This window comes from Ochotona princeps, chromosome 18 (assembly GCF_030435755.1).
Source record: "Ochotona princeps isolate mOchPri1 chromosome 18, mOchPri1.hap1, whole genome shotgun sequence".
NCBI classification, from domain to species: Eukaryota; Metazoa; Chordata; class Mammalia; order Lagomorpha; family Ochotonidae; genus Ochotona; species Ochotona princeps.
This window is the reverse complement of record NC_080849.1, coordinates 45,748,523-45,766,652: the sequence shown is the minus strand read 5'-3', so window position 1 is coordinate 45,766,652 and position 18,130 is coordinate 45,748,523. Positions and strand designations below refer to the sequence as shown.

Sequence of the window (18,130 nt, the reverse complement as noted above, 5' to 3'; positions counted from 1 at the left end):
ATATTACTGTTATAGTCCTTCACTCATTCATCTGCTACTGCATATATGATGCCAGCAGGGATGTAGCCACTGGCCCATGAAGAGGTTTGACACTGGACACCCCCCTCTGGGGTGATGCCCATCATCCTCATATGCTTCTCCATTATAATGGCGCTGTCTCTCCTGATGTGGATCAAAGTCCATGAGTTCTACCTGATCCATCTCAGTCTCTTCTACCTCCTTCCACTAAGGGAGAAGTTTTTCCAGCAAAGAGAGTTTATCAGGAGAGAGAATGCCACTCTTGGGAAATTTCACCTTAAATTCAATGATTAGGCGACCCTTTTCATAAGGTCTACAGTAAATTGGCATGCCTCCATTTAGCACATACTTGATATCTCCATGCTTGACAATCTGATCTGGGTGAGAGGTGATGACTATGGTTCAAGTGTCATAAGTGCAAATTGGCTTTTTGAAGCCACACAATGCTTCAACCAGTTGCATGTCCAAACACATGAAAAGGTCTTCTCCTCGTTGAGTGATAACGGCATGGTCCTTCTGATCTAACACAATCATAGTATCTCCTGGCTCCAATCCTCACTCTTGGTCTCCTTCGCCAGGGAATATTATCTTTTGGCCATCCTTCATGCCTTTGTCAATATGAAATTCTAGAATTTTCTTCTCTTGAACTGTTTTCCTTCCATGGCAGCTTTTACATCTGTCTTTAGGACTGATGAGTTCCCCGTGGCCCTGGCACTCCATGTATACAGACTGAACTTGTTGAACCATTCCAGGTCCCATCTGATGAACTCTTACTTGTACTCCAGTCCCTCGGCAGTTGGGACAGCACTCCTTCTGGGCCTTCACATCTGTCACAAACCATGTTCTTCTGCAGAGCCGGTTTTCTTGTTGCATCATTATATAACTCTTCTAAGGTTATTCAGAGTTGATGTGTAACATTTTTGCCACTCCGTTCTCTCTGCATCCTTCCTCCTCCTCCTCAAAAAAACAAACAAAACAACAACAACAACAATAACAACAAAACGCATCAAAGATGTCCATAGGGGAGCAGAACCCACCCTCCTTAATTGCCTGCTTTCCTCCTTCCTCATATAATTCCGTTTTCTTTGCATCAGAAAGAAATTTGCAAGCTTGAGAAATCTGTTTGAACTTTTCTCCTTCACCTGGGTTCTTATCAGGGTGTTACTGCAAGGCCAGTTTCCTGTAAGTCTTTTCAATTCTTGCTGGGTGGCACTGGGTTTGACCCCCAAAACATTGTAGTAAATGGTTTCTTTCACCATTTGCTACAGCCAGTGAGTGAGCTGAGGCTGGTGTGGGGGAAACGGAAAGAAGCGTGGACCGTGCACAGCCCTGGCAGCCGCCACTCCACCACTGCTCACTGAGTGTTCTGGAAAGTTCCGCAGATAAAAATGTTTTTTAAAAGGTGGGGGGAAGTTGTGGTGAAGCAGATTAAACCTCTAGCTGCGATGCCAGCATCCCATATGGGCACCAGTTCAAGTCCCAGTTGCTTCACTTTCAATACCAATGAGGCTGGGAATGCAGCGGAAGACAGTCCAAGTACTTGGGCCCCTGCATCCATTGAGGAGACGCAAAGCAGCTCTGGACTCCTCCTGGCTGTTCGCCAGGCATTGCAGCCACTTGAGGAGTGAACCAGTAAGTGGAAGATTCATTCTCTCTCTCTCTTTCTTCCTCTCTCCCCTTTCTTCCTCTTTCTATAACTCTGCCTTTCAAATAAATGAGCAAACAAATAAATGTAAAAATATAATTTTCAGAACAGACTGGCAATGCCATGAGTTGTGTTCATGTGAGATTTCTTCCTACCTCATGGTGTTGTGGATCCAGAAGGTGAGAGAGGTGGATGTACACGGAGCCTGAAAGGTACTCTGGAATAAATGATACATAACTGCTTCTTTGCCACATGACTCTGTGATAAGAGTGAATGATTATAAAGTGAGGTTGATGTGCAACCACTGAGTACTTTGAGCTTTAAGAACTCAGGGCACGGTGAAGAGGAATTTCTTGAAAAATAAATAAATACGAGTAGCCTGTCTGGAGCATAACATGGCCTCTTGTCTACCCAGATCTTCAGGAACAACCACAGCAACTGGCCAAATCTTGGCCGTCACTGGTACTAACTGGGATGTTCTCACGCAGGTTTCAGAGTAGGTGAAGTGACCCTCAGCCTTGAAGATGGTCTCAGACATTCCCATGGGAGGAGCCAGGAAAAGTGTGGCTTTTAGAAAAGTGCAGGCATTATTTCTCAGGCTGCCCCTCGTCCCTCCTGGAGGAGAGATGTTCTCCCTCTTGGTGTGGGGGATGGTCAGCCCTGGAGGAGAATGGACACCTTGGGAGCCAGGGGCAAATGGTTTCAGGAAGGAGCCAAAGGAGCACAGTATATCCCCCTGGAGGCCCCTGAAGAAAGTGTGAGTGTCAGGAGAGCACACACGGTGGGCCGCAGGCTGGAAGCAGAGTCAATTTCCATGGGAGAAGTCCAGAAAATGACCATGAACCTGCAGCAGTGGGTGCACAGGACATAAAAAAAAAAATCTGAGACTAGCTTGTTTTCTTGAGTTCCCCTAAAGATAAAACAGTGATGAATGCCACATGAAGGGGAGAGAGATGTGATTGAGAGGGTTGGTCAGTCGGGTAATCATTAATTAAGGGCTGACAGTAAATGATGCTATTTAAGAACTCATGACTAATATCCAGCTGTCATGCCTGTGCAATAGTCTGTGAACGGCCCGCAGTGCCCAGGATGCCTCCTGCGGGATGTTTTGACAGGCTGTATATGTTATAAAGAGTAAACACCTGCCTTCAGCTCTTTCAGAGATGAAAAAGAAAAATGTTAACATCTCTTCCAAGGCTATTCACAAGGAGCAGAGACTTTTAGCCCCCAAAACACACACACAGATGCTTTATCATATTTGCTCATTTTACCTCTCAGCCTACAGCTTACAGCCACTTCCAGGATCGCTACCCTGCAGGATGGAGGTTCTGCACCCTCACTGATTTCTTTCTCCTGGCTGGAAACAGTCTTTCTTTGGATGTCCTCACCATCCCCTTTGCAGTGTTCCATTGTTCCTGTGAGAACACTTTGCAGGGACAGTCACTTACTCACTTATCAACATTGAGCAAGTTACTTCACATCCTTCTTTTCAAATCTATCAGGTGAGGAAGCCCTTTTAATTTTAATTTTGTTTTTAATATTGTTTACATAATTGAGAGGGATGAACACCCCTGTGGGCCTCCAATTAGGGTAGCGAGGGTTGAGGTATGGAGGAAGGTGGGTGGGACAAATGTGTCAATTTCTTTTCTTTTTTTTTTTCTGCTGTGTCCACTGAGCAGGAGGGGGAGAGGTCTCTTCCTTGCTATCAACCTTCATCAGCACCTGGGGAAGAGGGTGGTCATTTGATGACACCTGAGAGATCCCCAGGTGGGAAGAATGTTCCAAGAGTGTTACTTGAGTGGTTTTGATAGTTCTGAGAAGTTGTTGATTACATTGCTCTAGGATCTTTCCAAGATCTACTGGCTGACCAAGACCACCTTAATGCAGCCACAGACCCAGGAACATGCTGTAAAGCTTGGCCAGGAGAGTGGTCCAACCTGTTCTGCTCTCCATCTTCCAATGAGGCAGTTGATGTCTCTTGCTGGCCTAGATGAGCTGGTTGACATATGCCTCATATGTACCTGGGAGTGTTGTCCACTGTACAGGCATCAGCAACTGAGGAGGCCCAGTCCTGATCCATGTACTCCAAGGTCAAATCACACATCCTGTGATTATTCCCTGCTGTCCAGCTTGGGAGTCTCCCAAGAAACCTTGCCTGGCGTAACCTCAGACTTAATTTTTTTTTAAAGATTTTATTTATTTTATTACAGTCAGATATACAGAGAGGAGGAGAGACAGAGAGGAAGATCTTCCATCCGATGCTTCACTCCCCAAGTGAGCTGTAACGGGCCAGTGCGTGCCGATCCGCAGCCGGGAACCAGGAACCTCTTCCGGGTCTTCCACGCGGGTGCAGGGTCCCAAAGCATTGGGCCGTCCTCGACTGCTTTCCCAGGCCACAAGCAGGGAGCTGGATGGGAAGTGGAGCTGCCGGGATTAGAACCGGCGCCCATATGGGATCCCGGGGCGTTCAAGGCAAGGACTTTAGCCGCTAGGCCACGCCGCCGGGCCCCAGACTTAATTTTTGTATGCACCAGGTAGTACCGGATCAGGTTCAGTCCATCAATTGTACCAGCCAGTGTGCATCACAGTGGATGCAGCTACCTGGACAGTTCTGCTCCCAGCTACATCTCTCATGCAAGCCCAAACACAGGCCCAGTCTTCAAGCACAAACCAGGTTGCTGTGGCCTAATCACAATGACCACGAATAACCCTCACCAAGCCTGCCCCGAGCCCCAGTTTTGCATGAGCCGGTATGTGCTGTGGCCTAGCCTGGCCTGTCTCGCATTCCATCCAGCTTTTGTGCACACTCATGGGTGCTGCAGTTTAGCTTAGCCCAACCTGCCTCCAGACCCAGCCCACCATGGACACCTACAGGTGCTGCTGCCTTGTCCAGCCTGGCCCACCAGACCTGCTCACCAGCAGTAGGTACAGCCTAGTAGGTGAGTTTCCACAGTTCTGTTACTGGGCCCACTTCCAACCCCATGTATTGTACTTTCCAGAGGGTACATGGTTCAGTTTGACATCATTCGTATCTAGTCCCAGCACTTGCCAGTGGGTGCTACATCCTAGCCTGACTTGCTCACACCAAATTTGACTCTCGTACAGTCCAACAGGTATGGCAATCCCGCCCAGTCTGGCCTACCCTCAGACCCAGCCCACATGCCAGCCAATCAGTGCTGCCCCCCAGCCTGGACTGACCTGCCCACAGACCTAGTTCTCACAATCACCACTGTAAGCAGTGGTCTAGCAAGGGAGCCCCCAAAGTTTCTCTACCAGGCCTGCTTCCAGCCCCAGGTCTTTTACATGCCAGCAGATGCTATGGCCCAACCTGAGGTGACCCATCCCAGTGTTGGCATTTGGCCATAGGTGTTATAACCTGGCCCATCCCAGCCTTTGCCCAGCCTGGCTCCTGTGAGTGTCAGGTGGGTTTTATATCAGGTGAGCTCTGTGATCTAGCCTGGCTCGGCCCATTACTAATCATCAGCTCTAGTGCTAACTGGCCCAAAAATTCATGTTCTGGTGGGTACTGCGCCCCAGGCTGACGTGGCTCATGGGTGAGTATTACGGCCTAGCATGGCCAGGCATGCCAACCAGTCCCAGCTTTCAAGGGCACCAGCAGGTGGTGAGTGATGCTGCTTAGTCCAGCCCAAGTCTTCCACATGGATAAATGCCTTGACCTAACCCAAGCATGCCCTCCCGTTTCTCCCCTCTACACTATGCTGTCTTGGCTCCTTCATCTGAGAGTTTAATGGCCTAATCCATGAAAACCCCCAGAAGCCAGTCCTTACCTGTCAAACAAGTCCTCAACAGCCACCACTCTAACATGTTCCCAGATCCTCATCCCCAGAGAATCTGCAACCACATCACCATGCAGCAGTAAGTGGTATGTGTGGAGGCCAGAGCAGTGTGTCCCAATCCAACATCCCCCTAGTTCTGCTGCTCAATGACAGGCAGTTTCCCACATATTTTTACAAGCATAGAATGAACATCTATGCTGGCATACAGATAGAGTTGACACAGATTTGGCATTAAGCAGGTCCAGAATGTCCATCAGCAATTGGCTGATTTTCTCCCAGCAGTGTGACACTTCCTGGGTACAAGGCAACTGGACAGGACAGAAGGCTTAAACGGCTGGTTTTAACCATGCCAGATTGTTGACCAACTCTAGCCTAAACAAAGGGCAAGTTGGTTGGCTGTGAGAACCATTGAATGTAAAGCAATTTGAATAGTGTCAGCTCGTGGTAAAACGGCGCTCTTTCCTAGTTCGTCACTCATACTCTGTAAGTTGCATCTTTGTCCAAAGACTGTAAATGCACAACTTGTGCTGCCTGCCCTGCCTCTCATCCCCAAATAGACACTAATTCATAGTAAGACTCTTTTTCACTGATGGCAGAGGGTAATACAAACTCTTTGAAAGCAAGTGGCATCACGGCCCAATGCCCTGACCCGACTTCTGGCCTCACCTCAAGAGGAATTGTCACATCCACAGCCCGAGCCCTGCCACTCTGTCACGAGGGGCTGCCCTTTCCCCTGTGGTATGGCACAGCATGCTTCTGGCATTTCCTTCGGAATTTCATGATCAAAATATTGTTCTACCTGGTGGGTAGATAGTCTGTCACTGTGAATATTTGTTTTGCATTGCAGTTTACTTAAGGGTGAAGTGGGGTTCCATGGATTTACCCAGTGGCTCAAAAATCTTCGGTAGTTTTGTGTTTTTGGAACATGTCTTCCAGATGTTTAAGTTTCTATGCAGCAATGTTACCTGAAGGGAGGCTGGCAAGTGCCAGAACAGTTGCGGCATGGCTCAGGTGTGAACGTTCTGGATACAGGCCTTCAGCACTGGGTGCCAGCTGAGTGTTACCTCCCAGCATATTTTAATTCAATCTAGAACACAGTTATGCAAATGAAATAGTACAGAATTGAGGCACATCTGCAGCTGAATTAAGACAACAAAGGTAAAAAGCTCATCTTTCATGAAACAACATATTTTGCGTTGGTTCAAAAGTGGGTTCTCATGAGGGCCACGATTTTTTACTTTTGTTGGGTTGACTGCCAACAAAGCAGTTTTCAGCCATGAACATAGTTGGAAGTACCTTATAGCTGCAGAATTTTGGGTTGCCTGCTGTAAGCATCTTAATGAATATGCATTCATGTACAAGGGAAGACTATAACACTTAAAATACAAATATATATAATATACAAGAATACATATACATGTACATGTACATATACATATACATGAAAGGTAATCCTCACTTTGCGTAGGTAAGGTGGACCAAACAGTGAGGGAAAGCCTTCTGGTTCAAAGAAAAGACACAAACACTGGGTCCTCCTCAGTCCAACTCAGGTTTAGCCCACACATATCAGACACATTCTAAATTTAAATGCTACCAGATTTGTATAGCATTTCACTCTGCAGTGCATCTACAGCCATCTTCTAGACAATACTATATTTCCAGTATCATTTTATGCTGCTGTCAATGGTTTTGCCAGGAGGCATGAGTTTATGTGGGAATGTGCTACCGATTTTTGATTCAGAGAAATTGTGCGAAAGTATTGAACAGCTAAATCATAGAAGATATGTGGAATTGGAGGGACAATTATCTAGCTGCTTCCTGACTAAACATGAGGATCCCATGTGCAAGTCTGGCAGAAGGCCCCACTGCTCCACCCAGGATGCTGCTACAGTAAACTTTTTTGCTTACCTCGTTTGGGGGCTGTGTTTTGAGAGTCAGCTCTGCACATCACTGTGGGCGTGCGGTCAGTTTCATGGCTGTGTTGGGATACAAAGAGACACCATCAGTCGTGGATCTCAACATGCTAATCGTCAGTTTGTGTTAGCCTCGGGGCTGCTTTAGTGTCTTCACTCTGGATCTGAACTAAGAAAAGGCACCATGGCTGCTCAGTTCCAGGACACTTTGAATACATATCCTTGCTTGTCCATCAGTTTATTTTCATTGGAAAGTGATATGGTATAGATGGGAGCCAGAAGTGATTCAGGATTTGAATCTAAAAGGAAAAGGGTAGAAAACTGTAGTCTATGAAAATAATGGCCAAGATAGGACATTGGTGTGTCAGTTAGCCTCTGAAATCCCTTCAATGTGGTCAGTTATGGTAGAAACAGCAATTGCTCAATATACTCTTGCCCCACAAAGCCCAAATTCTTCCCTATGGCTTTCATAGTCAAAACTTGCTCTCCCCTTCAGTTTTAATGCTCGAATCTTCTCAAGTCACTCCGTGCCCAGCATATAGACACATCATGTCTCTATCCCTTAAAGCAATGCCATATCCACACTACGGGACATTTGTTTATAGTGAGTCACCTAAATTAGTGCACACACAGCATGCCATAATTTTGATGACATCAAGAGGTAAAATGAATACATTTTAAGATATCTGGGTTGTGAACAAACTTTATATATATTTATGATTAAATTAAAGGTCCATGTATCATGGTGTATTACATATTTTAAACAAGTTTTTTCAAGTGTTAGACGATAGACTTGACATAGTTCTGTGAACATTTAAAATGTCTGTTTTATTGCCTGAAATAGTGTCACATTAATTCTGAGTGATAAATTTTAACGGCGATCTCTTCAAATGAGAACTGATTTGAGGGCGTAGGGGGTCAGGAACAGTGATGTAGGTAAGGCTTCTGTCTGTGGTAACAACATTCCATACTGTAGTGCAGCGTCAAGCCCTGGGTTGCACTACTTCCAATCCGGCGCTCCAGTGTTGTGCCTGGAAAAGCAGCAGAGGGTTGTGCAAGTGCTAGGTCTGGCATGTGCCACCCACATGGGACATGTAAACTGAGTTCTCGACTCCTGGCTTCAGCTTGGTTTGGTCCTCACTGTTGCAGCCATTTGAGGACTTAGCAGATAAAAGATGAGTTTTCTCTCTCTCTCTGTCATTCTGTATCTTAAATAAATAAAATACATCTTTTAAAAGATCTTTCTTAAAAAACAGGTAATAAAAATTTATAAGCCATTGATTTTGCCCTCATTTAAAACCTATAAGGCAGCTGATATTATATTTAAATAATCCATCACTATCACATTGATAAATGCATTTTTTAAACCCTTGAGATAATGTTAATGGAGTTTTAAATCACATTGAGCTTTTTATGTCTATCATTTCTAATCTTATTCATTTATTCTTTCATACAAAAAATATTGCTAGCTTTTTAATATTTGTCAAGTTACGCTAAAAGTGCCAATGATTTAGCCATGATCAACAACAATGATGAGAAAGTCCAATTCCCAAGGAACTTGTATCTTACTCAAAAACTTTTCTTCAAAGCATTGGCAACATTCCATTCTTCAGAGATCAGCCCAGGCACCATGGGCAAGTGTCCATGGCTAAGCATGTGCAGTTCTCTCCTGATAGACATGCAATATCATACTGAGTATGGCCACGTATTCCTTCCAGACTCCATTTCTAGCAGTCAAGAATGGTATCTAACCAATTCCAAAATTCCTCAGTCCTGCCACACTGAGTTCAATAAATATTTGCGAAAATTTAGGCACCTCTAATCTGTACAGCTTATTCAGTGACTTCAAATCACAAGAATTGAGATCCTCTTCAGCTAAATTCCCACCAGACTCAAGCATAATGTGTGAGACTTCAGTTACATCCATGTATTATTCTTCTATTACTCAATTAAATCTAGAGTTCACACCTGTAGCGACTTCCTCATATAATTCAAAGTCATGTGTGCTGTACCAAAACAACATGCACATAATCAATGCAAAATACTTACAGCTTGTGTCCTTTATTATTATTATATTTTTGACAATCTTTACATAGTTAATTAGGGTAAAAAGTTTCAAGGGCTACAGGAAAGTGGGTAAGACTATTATTTCCATATTGTTTCCTTCATGTATCTGAGGTAAAGGGGGATACTGAGGGAGAAGCCCCACCCAGACTCCCACCAACCCCATGTCCCTGATGTGGGGCATGCTCCAAGATTGTTGCTCAAGTGGTTTTGATAGTTCAACAGTTATGAATCACTGCCAGTCTCGCCACTCCAAACACAATGAGGTCTTTGAAGAATCCACTGAATGACATAGTCCATCATAGAATCTCCGTTTGCCCAGTATTTTGCTGCCAACATATAGCTGAGGTGGTTGATTGACTTGTTCTGTCTTCTGTCTTTTCTTGGTTAGGGTTCTGAGTCCAGCAGTTTGATTGGAGAAACTTTGTCTGCGGTGTTCCCAGTCCAAATTCTTGTATGTACTGGCAAGTACAGGGCCTGGCACAGTCCATCGCCCCGATCAGCTGGTGGTTGCAATTGCTGGGTTGGTTCTGTTTTCAGTCCCGACTTCCACTGGAACCAATGGGTGTTGCAATCCAGCCTGGTTCTGCCCAGCACATACTCGACCCTCACATCAACCAGTGGGAGCTGCAGCCAGTCAGAGCGACCCACAATAACCCGTATCAGGCCCGCCCCCTACCCTGGTTTGCCAGTATGTGTAGCAGTAGTCCAGTCTATCCCACATCCCATTCGGCTCTCATACATGTCAATGGGTATTAAAGCTTAGTTCCATCTAACCAGCCCCACTCTGCAGCCCACACAGATGCTGTTAGGTGTCTCTTGTCTAGCCACCCCAGCCCCTGTCCTAGTTTTTGTGCCTTCCTGTGGTAGTGGTGACTCAAGAGGGAGGAGCCCACTATTTCCCTCCCAGACCTCTCCCACTCCCAGATTATGCACTCTCCAAGTGGTTCTGTGATTTGACTTGACAGAATTAGCCCCCAGTGCCAGCTTCTGCCAGCTGATGCTGTGGCTAAGCCCAAACAACCCTCACCCACTCTAACTTTTGCACCAGTAGGAATAATCATTCCAGCCTGGCTTTTCCCTGATCAAGTCCACATGAGGGGCACAGGTGTTGTAGCCCTGCTTAGTCTGGTCTGCCCCCATTCCAACTCACGCTCTCCAGTGGGAGGAGCTGTCCAGCAAGGAAGCCCCCCAATATTCCCCCCACCGGCTCCACCCCATCCCTTCCTGGTTACCACGCGTGCTGGTTGGGCGCTGTGGTCACATCCAGAACAGGCAACCTCACCTTGGCATTCCGTATTGTACACTGGTTTTTGTCTCGACCGAACCTGGCTCGACCCACACTCTGTTCTGGTGCTCGGATTTGCCAGTGGATGACGTGAACTGATTCAGCCTGGTCTGCCCCGAACTCATGCCAAATGTATGCCAGTGGGAAACTTTCCATGGCCTGTTCTGGGCTGTTTCCTATGTTTTTTGCGCTTACCTGCCGGGTCTGTATCCTGACAGAGGAGTTGCCCAGGCTCCTCCATCAGAACCTCTCCCAATGCCAGATTACGCATACCAGGGGGTCCATGAGCCACCCCTTTCAGTTCACCTCCTGTCCTAGCAGGAACAGTGGCTTTTCCTGACTGGCCTTCAACCCAAACTGGTTCTTGCTGTTGGATGTTTCAGCCCAGCCATGGCTTGTCCATACCCACATACGGCTCACACATGGCTCAGTAGGGGTTGAGACCTATACAGCTTGTGTTCTTAATTCTACTTTTTGCTCTACCAAATGAGCAAAAATGGCCGGTATTTCTACTACAGATTATGAACATTGTTTAGCAAATATTCAAGACTGTGTTTCAATACTTTGGGTAGAATAGGGTTAAAAATGCAAGATCTCATTTTCACAACAGTTCCAGGTCATATTTGAATTCTTTCTAAAGACTAAAATATCTATAAAAATGCAATAAAGGATTTCGAAGGAAATGAGATCAATATGTCTCAATTCTGTGCATCTTTGTCACTTCTGTGATGGCATAGGTACCAAAGCCAATGTTCAGATATTGGCATGTTCCATATTAATACTGTGCTATTATTTTGTAACCAAATGTAACTTGGTGGATATTTACCAACATATAAAAATGTACATAAGGAGCTGGTGCAGGCACTCAACAGGCTGATCGTCCACCTGCAAATGAAGGTAACCCATATAGGCATTGATTTGTATCCTGGCAGCTCCACTTGCCATCTAGCTCCCTGCCTGTGGCCTGGGAAGATAGTGGAGGGTGGCTCAAGTCCTTGGGTGACTGCACTTACATGGGAGACCCAAGAGATCTAGACGAAGCTCCTGTCCCTGGCTTTGGATCAGCTCAGCTCTGGCTGTTGTGACCATTTAGGGAGTGAACTGGTGAAATAGAAGATTTTTCTGTGTGTGTCTCCTTCTCTCTGTAAATCTGCCTTTCAAATAAAATAAATCTTTAAAAGAACATATATAATATTATCAATATCTAATTTTTAATTTTCCTTATTTTGGGAATAAAGACCAACTAAATTAGTAACTCAAAGAAAATGAATAGACCACAATTTTTCAGGTATTCTTGTCTTGAAAAATTTCAAAATTTACCATATACATTATCTTCCTCCTTTGAGGTGCTATAGCAAAATAACAGGATGAGTGATTTATAACAACAAAATCGTATTTCTTACAGCTCTGGAGGGTTTGAAATCCAAGCTCAAGGTGTTCGTTGAACTGGGGTCTGGTGAGAACTGATTTCTGGGTTCGTAGGTGGCCACTCTTTCTCTGTAACTTCACTTGGTAGAAGGGACGAGATGTTTCTGTGACATCCAAAGGCCACCACTCACATCGATGAAGCCAAAATTCCCACTCATGACCTAATCACCCCCCCAAGGATCCTGCCTCCTGAGACCGTTCCCCTAAGAGGTGAAATTTCAGCATATAGTTTTGCATGCACCTGAAAGTAAGATGGGAAAAATATTTAAACTATTTAGTGCTTTTTACTACTATGGAATATGGTTTCTTTTAAAAATAGAAGCAGAAGGATCACAAAACATCTTCTAATCTAGAGATAATGGCATACTGTTAGTAACCTGCAGATTTGGGAGCAAGGTTCACTTAAGGGGCTATTTTTAGATGCCTGTGTTACGATGTCTGACTTCTTCCTCATATTTAAAAACTGCCTTGACAAATCACTGTTCATGTTTTATTTCACATGCTTACAACATGACAGGATTAAAAAGTTTAAAGAAAAAAATAGAAGAGTTTAGATAATAAGAAAACAAGCCCTGGAAACACTTCACAGCAGATAAAGAGCAATTAGTTCATTTACTCATGGAATTCTAATATATTTCTGTAAAACTGCCTTCCAAGTGATTATGCTTTTTTAACAAGAAGTTCTAATGTTTTATTCATACTTCTGAACAATATAATGTGTTCGCACATAATATATGTCATTCTGGCAGTCTATTTTAGAACATTTTAATGGGATATTCTGAATAAATGTTTCTTTCAATGTATTCTTAAGGAACAGATCAATAGCAATAAATGTTCACTACGTTCAGTTCTGACATGTTTTTCTAAAATTCCCTGCACATTTTTCATATCCTGGGATGATGTTATATTTGAGGAGTGAATATATGGAATTCTGCAATTCTGTGTGTTGTATCAAATCTTTCATGACTCTTGTCCCCAGCAGCAGCTGTTGGAGCTGTCCATGGTACTGCAATCAGTTTCCGCCTCTGTCCTAAGCCAGTAGTTCTCAACCATATTGAGTGGAGGACGTTTTCATGCTGTCGAAATAGTTGAGGACTCTAAGAAATGTGTCTTATGTCCTTGCATCCATCAATATTTACAGTATCAGGCATTTGCTTATTAAAAAACCCAATACATTATATATTAACATAAATAACATTTTCAAAATTAAACTAGTTCTCTTTTTCAGAACAGATAAGCTTTTTTTTTATTTATTCATTTTTAAATTTTTTGCCCAACCCCTCCCTGCACCCTCCCCCCTCGGTGGACCGCCCCACCCCGCTGCCATATTACATTTTTGGTTTTTTGTTTTGTTTTGTTTTGTTTTTTTTGATTACATTGCATTATGTGTCATGGTTCTATAGGCCCTGAGATTCTCCCCCCACCACCACCATAATGTATTCCTCAACCTTGTTGCACCACCACGGATCAAATTCAGCTGGGATTGCCCCACTGCGCGCATCCACCAGGCAAGAAGACCCGCATCCCATTGTCCAAAAATGTCCATCAGTTTATTGGGGAGACCATCTCTGGTCCAAAGGCAGAGCCGGCAAAGTGGTTTTGATAGTTCTACAGAACTGCATTGTTGCCAGTCTCACCACTTTAGGCACGATGCAGTCATGGGAGAATCCACCGATTGACATTGTCCATCATATAGTCTCCAGTTGCCCGATTTTTTCATTGTCAACACACAGCTGAGGTGGTCGGTTGACTTGTTCTGTCCTCTGCCATTTGATGTTTATCTTCCAGAGACCAAAAGCTCGATTGCGAGGATACTAAAAGAAACTACGAAGGAGGTGCCCACTATCTCCCTACTAGTCCTCTCGAGCTTCTGGGTCCTGGTTTGTTTGGTGGATCAGTCTGGCTCTAATAGTTCTTATGGGTGCTCTCATTCAAACCTTCAGGTCTAGAACAGATAAGCTTTTAAGCATTTTAACAGATGTGCTTTGTGAGAGCAGCAGTTCTGTTTTTACATTTGGAAAATCCAGTGTCTTGCTTAATAGAAAAATAGCTGAATTTTCGTATGTACTTTGCATTCAATCTGTAGCAATATGTTAAAGTATACGAATTCTCACACTGTGTCTTAGCCCACTTTGGGCTGCTATGCAGAGTGTTTGGCAGTACGTAATTTATGTCTGTGCATATGTGTGTGTTATTTCTTTTACCTCTGGAGGCTGGGAGTGCAGGGTCAGGGTCCCACAACTGAAGAGGGCTCTCATTGCATTATTCCATAGCAGAAGGGAGAAAGGGCAGGAGAGTACACACAGATAGTCTATTGTTATGACATACCATAAAATAAACCACTTTGCAAGCTGACAAATTAAATGATCTCACGGGTGTTCTTCTATGCAGCAGTTCATTTATAGACATTTACCATTTCACAACACAAATATTTTTTAATGCCCCAAATTGGGATTAAAAATATACAACTACGCAATGCATTTCAGTAAATGATGGATTGCATATATGATGTGGTCCCATGGATTATAGTGCAAATGATAGCTTCCTATCATTTGACGACATCATAGCCATGCTGACAACATTGCACAATGCACAACTCACATATTTGTGGTGATGTTGGTGTAAACGTACCTACTCACATACAAGCATAACATATACAACTATGTACAGTACTTAATACTTGACACTGAAAATAAGTGGCCTTCTCACTGATGTTCGTCTTTACTACACTACACTTTTTATCATTAGAGTGCATGCCTTCTACTTACTTTTAAAAAAAGGTTTACTATAAAATTCATGCATACAAGAAGGCTCTTTAAAGCTTCATAGAAAGCGAGTATTTAAAATATGTAAGGAATTCAATTTTTTGACTCAAAGTAAACTTACCTTTCAATACAAATTTTCCGTGAAGTTTTTCAGGTCTCCTCATGTGGTACATAACAGTGAGAGAAGCTGCATGTGACTGGCTGAAACCATCTAGATTTGTGTAAGGACAAGCCACGATGTTTGTACAGTCACAAGCTGCCTAAAGGCACATTTCTCAGAACCTATCCACTTAGTAAGCAGCATTATGACAACAGTAGTTTCTATTGCTTCATTAAAGGCATGCTTAGTGAAACTGACACTTCTTAGGAGTATCAAGCCCACTGCATCATTAAACACAATGATTTGTCTCACTGCTTCAATTAGTTCTAAAGAGTTCACCATTATACTCACTATCAATTTTTCACCATCAATATACAAGTCAACCTAGTGTAAGGAGTAAAGAACCTCTCAGTAGGAGAGAGGAGAGTAGGGGGAGCTATAGGTGCTTGAGGGGGTGCCTTCCTGCATCTGTCTACCACATTTTGCAAATGGCTGTTCTAATCAGTCATAGAATCATGGGCCACCATCGGGAGTTAAGGGACTCCAAAATAGACACAATGGTGGAGAAGGTATTAATACAGTATCAGTAAAATTTTAAACTCTATTCCCTGCATTTTCAAACAGTACACTTTTTTGTACACTATGATATAAAATGGCTTTTATTTTATAGATTATACTATAAATGAGTATTTGCAACTAGCTATTATTTCATTCTCAATGTACTCATTCCCACTCATCAGTAAAGTTTCTCATCCATAAATTGAAGCCATTTCCTTTTATTTCCTTTTCACACAAAATAAAATTATTTAATCTACTTACTCTAAGATTCCTATTAGTACAAAACCAGTCCTCTCTGCCTTCTCAATTATAATAGGAGCTCTAGGCATTTGCTTTTACATCCATTTTAAATTCCTACTTTGGCCTAGAAGTCTTCCAAATGATCCTTTTCAACACACATCTGTTCTTTTCTGAACTTTCCCTTCATTATCAGCTTTGCTAACCTGAACATGTGTCCTACACCACCACAGCCCTCACCTGTATTCTCCACCTTACGCATCTCTGAGATCTAACTGCCCTTTCCCATAGAGCATTTCTGAGAAATGACAGCATCACTATCCCATGGTGTTGCTATGAACATGGAGGTTATGTCTGTGGTCACCACCACAGGTAGTTACTGAGCACGGACACATAGCACCTGTAACTGGGACAATACATTTAAATTGTATTTATTCTTGGGCCCGGCGGCGTGGCCTAGCGGCTAAAGTCCTCGCCTTGAACGCCCCGGGATCCCATATGGGCACCGGTTCTAATCCCGGCAGCTCCACTTCCCATCCAGCTCCCTGCTTGTGGCCTGGGAAAGCAGTCGAGGACGGCCCAAAGCATTGGGACACTGCACCCGTGTGGGAGACCCGGAAGAGGTTCCTGGTTCCCGGCTTCGGATCGGCACAGTACCGGCTATTGTGGTCACCTGGGGACTGAATCATCGGATGGAAGATCTTCCTCTCTGTCTCTCCTCCTTTCTGTATATCTGACTTTGTAATAAAAATAAAATAAATCTTTAAAAAATTGTATTTATTCTTAGGTCATTTAAATGAGGTTAGCCATATGTGTGCAGCAGTTCCTAAATTAGACAAGATAGCTATAAACTTCACTTGCAATAGCTCATTCAGAGAATCGAATGAGGTCCATCTTCACAATGGTGACACTTGTGCATCACTGCTCATCGCGGGCACAGCTTTCCTCTTTACTTCCTGGCCATATGGAGGAATGCACATACCAGCCCTCTAGCAGGGAGACACAGTCACGTGACCAGTTCCATCCATGAGGCTATGAACAGGTGATGCAGCTCACTTGCAGTGCAAACACTTCACTGCTGTGCATAACACTCCTCTTGCACCCTGCAATTGTGATGGGAATGTTCTAGAATATGTACTGTAAACAACAGGTAGTAGAATTCACCTCTCAAAACAGGGCCAACAATGGCCTTGTAACATGAATAAGAAATAACGTTTTGTGTGGTAAGCCACCAGAAATTCAGATTTCCCTATTTATTGAGCAAAACTAGACCTTCTTGACTGATGAGAATATACCAAAAAAAAAAAAAAAAAAAAAAACCCAGCTAAGATTTTTATGTTTTTTATTTAAAATCAGAGAGAGACAAATAGAGTTCTCATCTGCTGGTTCACTCCACAGATCCTGCAATGCCTGGGGCAGAGCCAGGCTGAAACCAGGAATTCAACCCAAGTTTCTGCGTGTTGGCCAGAACCTGATCACTCGAGCCATCATTGCTGTCTCCAAGGAGGCAGGAACCTGGAATCACTAGTCATAGGAATGTACCAAACTCATGCACATAACTGTGCAGGGACATAACATCTTAACTGACATCTGAACCACGAGGTCAAACACCTGCCTCCGAACAGAACTTGAAATCCAGACCCCTGGACCCCATTCAAGGTTGGAACCTGAACACCTGTGTTGGTGCCAAACAAGGCAGAATAAAAGGGGATTTGGATGCATGTTCACCTGGTGAGGGCAACATTAATGTTACTGTAGATGTTTATTTATTTTTATTAGAAAGGCAGACTTTCATGGGAGAGAGAAGGAGAGACAGAAAAAAATATATCTTCCATTCTTTTGTTCACTCCCTAGATGACCACAATGGCCAGAGCTGAGCTGATCTGAAGCTGGAAGCCTCCTCGGGTCTCCTACATGGATGCAGGGTCCAAAGAACTTGGGCCATTCTCTGCTTCTTTTCCAGGCCATAAAGGGAGCTGGAAGGGAAGTGAAACAACTGGGATATGAACTGACTTTGGGATACCGGTGTTTAGAGGTGGAAGATGAGCCAATTGAGCCATGTGCCAGACGCAGTGTTCCTGTAGATAGTACAACACTGAAGGCTGGAAGGTAAGAGTAAATTTGCAAGGCCACTTGGCTGTTAAAGTGATGGAGATGAAACAGGAACTGCACTCTTCCTCTAGACTTGCTTTCCTCTTATTACAGCAATGGGAAAGGCACCAGAGGGTGGAGGACGGCTCCTGGCTTCCAAACTGAGTTTGTTAGTGATCTTCTCATCATAGCACTTTAACAACACAGGGTTAGGTTCACACAAGCC

General features: G+C 43.9%; 1 pseudogene; it reads right to left on the bottom strand.

Moving 5' to 3' along the window:
* Positions 1–1,277, bottom strand: LOC101520971 (dnaJ homolog subfamily A member 1-like; annotated as a pseudogene).
* Positions 1,278–18,130: the final 16,853 nt, after the last annotated feature.